We start from the raw sequence: 9,822 nt of genomic DNA on the forward strand, positions 1-9,822 counted from the left end.
CAAAATTTCTGCTGGAAAATTTGCTGATAGTCTTACAGAGGTTCCCTTGTACCTATCAAGTTGTTTTTCCTTTGCCACTTTTAAGATTCTTTCATTGTATTTAACTTTCGACACTTTAATTATAATGTAGCTTGGTATGTGTCTCTTTGGGTTCATCTTATTAGAAACCTCTGAACTTCCTAGATTTGGATGTGTGTTTCCTTCCCCACATCAGGAAAGTTTTCAGCCATTATTTTTCCAATAATGTTTCTGCTTCATTCTCTCTTCTCCTTCTGGGATCCCTGTACTGTGAATATTGGTCCATTTGATTTGTTCCATAAGTTCCTTAAGCTATCTTCACTTTTTTTTAATTTGCTTTCTTTTGCTGCTCTGATTGGGTGAGTTCTACTTCCCTGTCTTTGAGCTCACTGATCTTTTCTTTCTGCTTCATCTAGGCTGCTTTAGATGTATTTTTCATTTTAGTTATTGTATTCTTCAGCTCTGTGATTTCTATTTGGTACCTTCTCATATTTTCTATTTTGTTGAAATTCTCACTTTCCTCATCCATTCATCTCCTGAGCTCATCTAGCATAGTTATTACTGCTATTTTTTTAAAGCCTCTTTATCAGGTAAATCACCTATCTCCATCTCATTAAGATCTTTTTCTGAAGCTATCTTATCTTTTGTTTGAAACATATTCCTGTGTTTCTTCATTTTCTTGGGCTCTTTATGTTGGTTTCTGTGGATTATATAAAACATCCACCCATCCCAGTCTTAAAGGATTGGCCTCCTGTAAGAGATGAACCTAGTTGTTCAATCCTTCCTTAATCTTTGTTGTCTCTCAAACCTTTGAGAAACAGGGGTACCAGACACAAAAACCAAGGTACCAGATGCCTGTACAAGCTTCCCTGTAGAGGATTACTGGCAATCTGAAGATAACCCCTGCCATCGGAGATCTTTGGAGAGAACTACATTTGGCCCTCAACTGTGTGTTTAATTAGTAGCCTGCACCTTAAGCCAGAGTTATGAGATACACTAATAGGTTTATTTCACAGAGAGATTGGGTGCCTCAGTCTGCTTATTTTCTCTGTTGTGTCCTGAGTATGGTAGCTGTTTAAGAATTCTTTCTCTGTTTGTTATAGTCCTGTGGGACCCACATACATAAGACCCACTTGGCCACCAGAGCTGGGGGATCTAGAGGTGTTCCCTGGATGCCACCTGAAAAATTGGGACACCAAACAATGGTACAAGATTTTTTTCCAAGAGATACCAATGAGCTGGAGCAAGGCATAGGGAGAGTGCAAAGATGGCTCCTGCCAGCCTCCATCTTTGGAAAGTATTTTAGTAGGCCCCTAGATGTGTGTTAAATTAGATGTCTTTTCTTCAAGCTAATGCTTTAAGGTAAGCAGATAAGCCTCTTTCACAGAAAGTGTGGGTTTCAGTTGGCTGCCTCTGTGCTGGCTCCTGGGGTAAGTGAATCTGTATGCACAAGCCCCATAAGAACTGTTTCCCAGTTTGCTATAGCTTTGTGTGTCTGGTGGACACAAGCCCTGTTGCCTTTCAAAGACAGATGTTCTGGCTGCTCATCTCCCAGGTGCAGGTCTTAAAAGGTGCCAGGTGTAGGGTTCAAATCCTTTGCTCCTCAGGGAGAATCTTGGGATTTTGAGTTCCCTCCTGATTGTGGGTCACCACATGGGAGGTCAGATTTATAGAAAGATTGTGTGTCAGTTTCTCCTACCTGCTTTGATGTGGGTTTTTTCTCATTTGTCCAATATGTAGGAGTTGCTTAGCTAGTTTTCATTCCCTGCCCCCTCATCCAGGGGAAATTGTTTCAAATATAGCTCTAGTTTTGGTGTGCCCATGGGAGGAGGAGAGTTCATAATCCTTCTACATTGCCATCTTGAACTGGAATCAATCCCTTAGAGGTTTTTGCAGACACTCTTTATCAAGTTGAGGAAATCCTTCTTTATTGGTAGTTTGCCAAAAATTTTTGTAATAAATGAATTTTCAGTTTTATCAAATGCTTTTTTGTTGTGAATGGATATTATCATGTTTTCTTCTTTAGACTGTTGAAATGATGGACCAGACAAATTGATTTTTGAATGATTAACCAGACTTGTATACTTGGAGTAAATTACCACTTGGTCATTGTGTATAATTCTTTTTTTACATTGATAGATTCAACTTACTAATATTTTGCTAGGAGTTTTAAGTCTATGTTTATGAAAGATATTGGTCTGTAAGTTATTTTTTATCTGGTTTTGCCATCAGGGTAATATTAGCTTTATAAAGTAAGGGGAACTGTCCCCTCCTTTTTATTTTCTAGAAGAGATGTGCAAAATTAGTGTGAATTCTCCTTTAAATATTTGGTAGAATTTTCCAGTTAAAGCATCTTGGCCTAGAGTTCTTTTTGAGGAGATTTTCAATTATAAATTTGATTTTTTAATGGTTATAGGACTATTTATATTGTCTATTTCATCTTAGTTGGCTTGTGATAACTTGGTTTTAACAGATTTCACCAATTTCTTCTAGACTGTTGAATATTTAAGTTGAATTATTCCTTTATTATCATCTTAATGGCTACTAGATCAGTAATTATATCCCATCTTTCATTCCTGGTATCATTAATTTACATCTTCTCTCATTTATCTCCACCAGTCTTGCTAGAGGTTGATCAATTTTATTGATTTTTTTGAGGAGGCAGATTTTTATTTATTAAATTTCTTTATTGTTTTCCTGGTTTCACTATCATTTACTTCTACTCTTATCTTTATTATTCCCTTTCTTCTGCTTGTTTTGAGGTTATCTGGCTCTTCTTTTTCTTCTTTTTCTACTTTCTTGAGGTAGGAACTGACTTGCACCTCCTCATTGCTTCTGCCTGAGGGTGTAAGCTCAGCTTCCCATTGAGCCCTGATGCTACTATAGGAGTGAAAAGCAGAGAACTGACTCACACTACTTTGTTGCTGCAAGGTAGTGGCAGAAGTTAAACTCTCTGCTGGGCCCCACTGACACTGGGGTGTGGACAGCAAGGTATTGCCTAAATCCTACCTTACACCACCTTGTTTTACCTCATTGATACAGGAGGGGATGGAAGCTCAGCACCTCGCTGGTTCTTTTAACAGCAGAGCTGTTTGTGTGCATGAGTGTGTGCTTTGAGGGGAGTGAAGTACTGGCTAGTCCCATCTTACACTGTCTTATTTTGTCTTGTTGATGCCAGATGAAAGGTGGAAGCTCAGCTCCTGAGCAGACCCCACTGACACCTGGATGGGAGAAAAGCAGACTGCCTACTAGCCTGGACCTGCACTGACTTGTTCAGTCTCACTGATGCTAGGTAAGAGTGAAAGCTGAGCTCCCCATTGTGCTCTGCTGACATCTCAAGTAGGGTAAAGTAGATTTCTGACTAGTCTTGACTGGTATTGCCTGTTCACTGATGCTGGCTGGGAGTAGAAACTCAGCTTATTGCTGAATCCTACTGACACTACCCTCTTGGGGGAATTCGAACACTACCCATTCAGTCCACCAACAGAACACAGAGGGAAAGTGTCAATTGTCTAACTATTATTGTTGATTTAGCTATTTTTTCTTTTCAATTATATAAATTTTTGTCTTATATTTTTGAAGCTCTGCTGTTATTTGCATACGTATTTTAAATTGTTGTATCTTTTTGAAGAATTAACTTCTTTACTATTATGTTACATTGTTCTTTATCCCTGAAAATATTCCCAGTTCTGAACTCTGCTTCGTACCATTGTTCCAGTACAATTGGTTGAATAGGCCTTGCTTTCTCTGTTAAATTGTCTTGACACCTTTGTCAAAAATTAATTGGTCACAAATGTGTGAATTAATTTCTGGACTCTATTCTGTTCTATTAATTTGTATTTTTTTCTCAATGATTTCCAACTGTAGTGATTGTATTTGCTTCTTAGTGAGTCTTAAAACCAAGTACACTTCTGGCCCAATATGTAAGGACCTTGAAAGTCATCACTATTGTACTCATAACAGCAACCAAAACAGCTGATCAAGCTGAAAATCAGCTCTTCTTAGATTTGTTAGGGAATTGTAGTCATAGGTAAACTGATGCTCCTAAAATCAGAGAGACAGTTACAGAGAATCACAGCTTACCAGAGCAAAAGTCTAGGAGCAGAGATCACCACTGGGGCCAGTACCAGGGTAGGACAAGTTAAATTGTAATTGACTAATTAATGGAGGCTTATTGTGGATAAGAATGAGGGTTTAAAATGCTGAGAGGACATTCTTAGGAGAGGGGGCACACTTTCATGAGTTTTGCCTCCAAGAAACCTATCAAGTTCTCACTAGTAAAGATTGGAGCAAAATACTTCCAGTTGGGTAGGGAGAAAACAACCATTTAAAAATACATCAAGGGCATTCTGTTCTTACTAAGGCCAGCCCTAATGGGAAATTATTTTACTACTGCCTGACTGACTAAGATTGTACCAGAACCAGACCTGGGAGAAGGAAAACACCCAACTCCAGCCCTCTCTAGCCTTCCTGTCTTGTGAAGGTCATGGTCCAGGGACCAGACTCAGTAAGAACACTTAGGCCTAATCACAGAAGTATAAAATCTCCCCTTACACACATACTTTATCATCACACCAATACAGTTCCTGTATAATAATAGAGAAAAACAACTGCAAGAACTGAATGCATCAGACCTTATTTACAAAGAAGTCTGTAGGGAAACCAAAATATAACAGGGGAGATAAATACAAGGACAGCAGAGGAAATTCTAGCCTTGACACTTACAGCTATAGAAAACGGCAAACAATCTAATTCCTAACCTGCTAAAAATAAAACCTCATGCTAAAAACCTATTCATCTCAGTTCCTTTTATCCAGAACATCATGTCCAGCTTTCAACAAAAAAAATTAAAAGGCAAATTAACAGACAAACAACACAGTTTGAGGAGACAGAACAAGCATCAGAACTACACTCAGATACAGCAGAAATGTTGGAATTATCAGACCACAAATTAAAAAAAATATGACTAATAAGCCAAGGACTGTAACAAAAAAAGTGGACAACATACTATTGAAAAGCATGTTCTGTAAAGAGGGAGGTTGAAACTTTAAAAAAAATCTAAAAAAATGCTAGAATAAAAACCACTGAAACAGAAATGGAGAATGCCTTTGATGGGTTCATCAGTAGACTGGCTGAGGAAAGAATCAGTGTACTTAAAGAAGTGTCAGCACAAACTTCTAAAACTGAAATGCAAAGAGAAAAAGGAATGAAAAAGGCAGAACAGAATATCCAAGAACTGTGGGACAATTTGAAACCGTGTAACATATGTGTAATGGAAATTCCAGAAAGACAAGAAAGAGGGAAAAAAAGAAGAAATATTTGAAGTAATAGTGACTGAGAATATTTCAAGTTTAATGAATAGACACCAAACCACTCATCTAGAAAGCTTATAGAACACCAAACAGGATAAATACCAAAAATATTACATCTATACATATTATTTTCAAATTGGAGAAAATCAAAGACAAAGAGAAAATCTCAAAATCAGGTAGGTAAATCCTATAACTTTGTGGATCTTTCTTAAAGTAGCTTTAGATATTTTAATTTTTTTGCATTTTGACATAAAGTTTAGATTCTGCTTGTCAAAATAAAACCAAAAAATCTCTCCCAGAATGTTGATTGGGTTTGTGTTGAATTTATAGATCATTTTGTAGAGAATTATCACTGAACAACTAAAAGCTGAATGGTCTATCATTTTATTATTCCTTTTCTACTTGGTTCTCTTTTGTTTGCTTCTTTTATTTGGCCTTTCTTTCTTTTGGATTATTTGAATATTTTTATTATTCCATTTTAATTTATCTATTGTATTTTTACAAAACATCTCTTTATGTTTTTTAATGTTTTCCCTAAATATTATAATGTACATATCTAAATCAGAGTTAATTTTGTGCCACTGCAAGTAAAATGTAGAAACAATCTAACCATATAGCTTCCTTAATTCTAAACCCATTGACTTTTATTTATTTTTTACTTTAACTTTTTAAATTGAAGTATAGTAGATTTACAATATTGTGTTAGTTTCAGGTGTACAGTAAAGAGATTCATATATATATATTTTTGATTCTTCATACTATGGCTTACTACAAGATATTCAATATAGATTCCTGTGCTATACAGTAAATTCTTGTTGTTTATTTTATATATAGCAGTGTGTATCTGTTAATCTATACACTCCTAAATTATCCTTCCCCTCTCTCCCATTTGGTAACCGTAAGTTTGTTTTCTATGTCTGTGAGTCTGTTTCTGTTTTGTAAATAATTTATTTATATTATTTTCTTAAATTTCATTCATATAATATTTGTTGTTCTCTATCTGGCTTACTTTACTCAGTGTGATAATCTCTAGGTCCATCCATGTTGCTGCAAATGGCAATATGTCATTTTTAATGACTGAGTAATAGTCCATTATATATATATTCTTTATTCATTCATTTGTTAATGAATACTTAGGTTGCTGCCATATTTTGGCTATTGTAAATGTAAATTGTATGAACATTGGGTGCATGTATCTTTTTTAATTAGAGTTTTCATTTTTTCTGAATATATGCCCAAGAGCAAGATTGCTGGGTCATATGGTAACTCTATATTAGTTTTTTGAGGGATCTCCATACTGTTTTTCATAGTGGTGGCACCAATTTACATTCTCACCAATAATGTAGGAGGGTTCCCTTTTCCCCCCACCTTCTCCAGCAATCTATTATTTGTAGACTTTTTGATAATGGCCATTCTGCTGGTGTGAAGTGATGCCTCAATGATGTTTTGATTTGAATTTCTCTAATAATTAGTGATGCTGAGCATCTTTTCATGTGCTTATTGGTCATCTGTACATCTTCTTTAGGGAAATGACTAGGTCTTCTGGCCATTTTTTTTAACTGGTTTATTTATTTATTTATTTATTTATTTATTTATTTATTTATTTGTATTGAGTTCTATGAACTGTTTCTATGTTTAGGGTTTTAATCTTTTGTTGGTCACATTATATGCAAATATTTTCTACTATTCTGTAGAAAATTTTGTTTTGTTTATGGTTTCCTTTGTTCTGCAAAAGCTTTTAAGTTTGATTAGGTCCCATTTGCTTATTTTTGTTTTTATTTCTTTTGCCTTAGAAGACCAATCTAAGAAAACATTGCTACAATTTATATCAGAAAATGTTTTGCCTCTGTTCTCTTCTAAGAGTTTTATGGTGTCATGTCTTATGTTTAGGTCTGTAAATTATTTTAAGTTTATTTTTGTATATGTTGTGAGGGAGAGTTCTAACTTCATTAATTTACATGAGGCTGTCCAGTTTTCCCAACACCATTGACTAAAGACACTGTCTTCTCCATTGTACATTTTTGCCTCTTTGTTGGAGAATAATTGATTGTAGGTGTGTGGGATTATCTCTGGGTTCTCAATTCTATCCCTTTGATATCTATATCTGTTTTGGTGCCATATCATGCTGTTTTGATTACTGTAGCTTTGTAGTACTGTCTGAAGTCTGGCAGAGTTGTGCTTCTAACTTTGTTCTTTTTCCTTAGAATTGTTGAGGCAATTCTGGGTCTTTTTGCGATTCCATATAAATTTTAGGATTATTTGTTCTAGTTCTGTGAAAAATGTATGGGTAATTTGATAGGGATTGCATTATATCTGCAGATCACTTTGGGTAGTACAACCACTTTAACAATTTTAATTCTTCCAGTCCAAGAGCATGGGATATCTTTCCATTTCTTTGAATCATGTTCAATTTCCTTTATCAATATTTTATAGTTCTCAGCATATAAGTCTTTCATTTCCTTGGTTAAGCATATTCCTAGCAACTTTTGGACACAATTTTAAATGAAAAAAAGTAAACTCACAGATATAGAGAACAAAAGAGTTGCATTACTAGTGGGGAGAGGGTAGGGGGTAATACAGACGTGGGGAAATAGGAGGTAAAAGCTGTTGGGTGTAAGATAGGCCAAGGATATATTGTACAACACAAAGAATATAGCTGATATTTTGTATTACTTGTAAATGGAAAGTATCTTTTAAAATCATATAAAAATTAAAGAAAATAAAAAGAACAAAAATAAATGTTGGGGAGGATGTGGAAAAAAGGGAACACCCCCACACTGTTAGTGGGAATTAAATTGGTGCAGCTATTGTGGAAAACAGTATGAGAATTTCTTTAAAAAACTAGAAATACAGCTATAATATGCCCCAGCAATTCCACTCCTGGGTGTATATCTGAAAAAAAAACCCCACTGATTCAAAAAGATACATGCAACCCAATAGTCATAGCAGCATTATTTACACTAGCCAAGGTATAGAAACAACCTAAATGTCTTTAACAAATGAATGGATAAAGAGGATGGTGTATATATATCCAATGGAGTACTATTTAGCCATAAAAAAGAAAAGTTGCCATTGACAGCAACATGGATGTACTTGGAGGGCATTATACTAAGTGAAATAAATCATACAGAGAAAGACAAATACTGCATGATATCACTTATATGTGGAACCTAAAAGATACAACAAACTAGTGAATATAACAAAAAAGAAGCAGACTCACAGATATAGAGAACAGACTAGTGGTTACCAGTGGAGAGAGGGAGGTTGGAGGGGCAAGATAGTGCTAGGGGATTAAAAAAGGTTATTATGGGATTATATGAAATCATGTGTGTGAAACTTTTGAACATTGCAAAGCACTATAGAATTTAAAGAATCTTTCATTCAATAAAAAATGCAACAGATTTCTGTATATTAATCTTGTATTGTGCTACTTTGCTGAATTTATTTATTAGTTCTAATATGTTTTGTGTGGAGACTTTGGGATTTTCTACATACAGTATCATGTCACCTGCATATAATGACAATTCTACCTCTTTCTTTCCAATTTGGAGGATTTTTATTTATTTTTCTTAGCTAGTTGCAGTGGCTAAGACTTCCATTACTATGTGGAATACAAGTAGTGAGAGTGGGCATCCTTGTCTTGTTTAAGGATTCCCTAGATATAGCCAACATACCCTCATACTTTTCTAAATTGTGTCCACTCCTGCAGTTTCTACTCATAAAAATTTAGTACTAATTTCTGTATAGGTATGCTTTTGGCTGCAAATAAGAGAAAATCCAACTCCAAACTGACTTAAAAAGAGGTATGTTGTACCATGTATAAGGAAAGTTCAGGAGTAGCACTGGATTTAGACATGGCTTAATAGGAAAAAAACAAAAAAAATGGCAATGGGAGAAATAATGAAATAAAGGAAGGAGAGAGGGAAAAAAACAAAAAGGGATTTGAAGATCTGGTAACATAATATTTCATTCTGATGGCTACTCTGTGAATCAGGACATGAGTTCTGGGTCTAAGAGATGAACCAGATCTGCATGATGGGGCCTCAAGGAACTCACAATCCAGCAGGTAGGACAGAGAGTAAACCAGTAAACACAGAATTCCTACCCAGTTTTTTAAGTGCTTTGACATGGGCATGCAAGAATAAGGGGGAAGGAAAGACAAATTAAACTTGGGGTGATCTCAGATGGTTTCTTGGAGAAAGCAGCATTTGTACCAGTCTTTTTAGGAAGGCAAGCCTTTTATAGGCAGGCATGGGGTATGGGAGTGGGGAACAAAGACATTCCATGTAGAGGAACAGCTTGAGCAAAGGTATGGCATTGGCAGAAGGCAGAAGATGTTTGGGGAATGGTGAGTCATCCACTGTGACCAAGGCCTGTAAGACCGGCAGAGGCCAATCGTGGAGGGCCCTGAATGACAGGCTAAGGAGCTTGGATTTAAACCTGCAGGCCAAGGGAACCCTTGGTGACTACAGATATGGTGGGCTTTGTGTTT

This window comes from Vicugna pacos, chromosome X (assembly GCF_048564905.1).
Source record: "Vicugna pacos chromosome X, VicPac4, whole genome shotgun sequence".
Taxonomy (NCBI): domain Eukaryota; kingdom Metazoa; phylum Chordata; class Mammalia; order Artiodactyla; family Camelidae; genus Vicugna; species Vicugna pacos.